The sequence below is a fragment of the Papio anubis genome, chromosome 20 (assembly GCF_008728515.1).
Source record: "Papio anubis isolate 15944 chromosome 20, Panubis1.0, whole genome shotgun sequence".
NCBI lineage: Eukaryota > Metazoa > Chordata > Mammalia > Primates > Cercopithecidae > Papio > Papio anubis.
In genome coordinates, this window is record NC_044995.1 from 19,994,620 (window position 1) to 19,996,664 (window position 2,045).

At 54.4% G+C, this 2,045-nt stretch overlaps 1 pseudogene; it reads right to left on the reverse strand.

The window, feature by feature from the left end:
- Window positions 1-547: 547 nt before the first annotated feature.
- On the reverse strand, window positions 548-2,045 carry LOC101024669 (annotated as a pseudogene).

Consider the following 2,045-nt stretch of genomic DNA (forward strand, 5'->3'; position numbering starts at 1 on the left):
GGAGATTGCTGTGCTAGATAGAGGCTGTAACTAAACAACTTCTCTTTGCCTATATCTATGGGAAAATTAAGTTACATGTATGATACTTCGTTCAGAGATTTCTAGTTTACTGATTTTTTTTTCTTTTTTTTTTTTTTGAGACGGAATCTTGCTCTTGTCTTCCAGGATGGAGTGCAATGGCATGATCTTGGCTCACTGCAACCTCCACCTCCTGTTCAAGCGATTCTCCTGCCTCAGCCTACCGAGTAGCTGGGATCATAGGTGCCTGCACCACTCCTGGCTGATTGTTGTATTTTTAGTAGAGACGGGGTTTCGCCATGTTGGCCAGGCTGGTCTCGAACTCCTGACCTTGTGATCCGCCCGCCTCCGCCTCCCAAAATGCTGGGATTACAGGCCTGAGCTACCGCGCCCGGCCGATTTTTTTTTTTTTTATGACAAAGACATGGCTTTAATGTTTAATGTTATCCAGGAGACAGCTGATTCACATAGGGTTATTGAACACTAGAATCTGATGTTGAATCTATCATGTCAACAACAGACAAATGCATTACAATTTAGGGAAAGCTGTTTTCTGGGTACCTCCCACATGTTTGCAGAAGGTGGCTAGAATTTGCTTCCAGGCATCTACCTGGGCCTTAGAATGAGCCCTGGCTCCCCAATCCACATCACATGTTTGTTCAGTAATTTGTGAAGGGAAGCTGGGCACAGAGGGAAGTAAGGAGGCTCAACGTAAAGCCCAGTCCCAGGGTAAAAAGACGATCTGGGCTTTTTCCTTTTCATGGGCCTGTAACCGTTCAGAGACTGGGCATGCAACTCACTCCTCCAGTTATGGTCATCCTGACCAACAATGAAAAGGATGGGGCCCTGGGCCTTCTCTATTGAAATCATGCTGGGGTTCTCATACCCTCCTACGAGATCATTCCTTATATCCACGACGTCCACGAGGCCTGAGAAAGCTACCTTGATTCTCCTCAGGTCATAGCCCAGTCGTGCAATGCTATTCTGCTTCTAGTTTATGCCTCTGTTCCCACTGATCCCAGATCCATTAATGGAAACTGGCTGAGACATTCTTCAAGAATGAGGCCATTGAGAGACAAATATCAGTTCCTAGAGAAATGCCCCAAAGCCCAATGCCTGGACCTTTTACCTGGGGATGTTGAAACATGTAGCATAGGGCTTCTTCGAAGTACTCCAGGGGTTTGTTGTCCACGTTCTTGGGGAGATCTTCAAAGTTATAATAAGCTAGAGCCAACGTGACAAAGCCACGGCCAGCAAGGAGGCTGGCTCGATATTCCAACAGGCTCCCTCCGATAACCAAAGATGCCAATGATCCCTAGGAAGGGTCCAGGTCCTGGCGACAGGAAGGGCGTGGCGCGCACCCGGCCCGCGCGCACTGACTCGCGCCGCACCCCCAGCGAGAAGAAGCCGCGCTCGTGCCGCGCGTGGCATAGCAGCCGTCCAGGCTCGGGGTCATGGCCGTCCAGCACCTCCAACTCCACGACAAAGGGAATCTGTACATCCCGCTTCAGAAAGCGCCAAAAAGACTTCTTGGATTCCAGGGCCCAGAGCAGTCCCATGGGCTCGAGCCCTCGAGGCTGCCGCCCAGCACCGGCGCTCGCTCCAGGTCCAGCTCGCCGCGGGCGTCGGCTCAGTAGCGCGCGTGGGCCCAGAAGAGCGTGCCCTTCTTGTCGCGCAGGGGCGCGCGCGCAGTGCGACCAGCTCCTCCGGGGCCAGGCCGCGCACGGCGATGCGCACCGCTTGTCCCAGCAGCCGCGGCCCGTGGGCTCCAGGATCAGCGTTGCTGACATCTTGGAGCCGGAGCGGGGAATCCTAAGGTCGATGCCCGAGGCCCGTCCAAGATCGTGGCAAGTGCGCCGATTGTCCAGAGGGCGTCCGGCGTCTCCTGGTGCCGGGAGCGGCCGGTGGCTGAGCAGTCCCAGAGAGCGCCTGGGACTTTAGACCAGTTAACCCGGCGCCCTGGACTCGTCTGAGGCAAAAGGAGCTAGACTCCTCTCCTGGGTCCTCTCCTCGGACCCCGGGGAGCG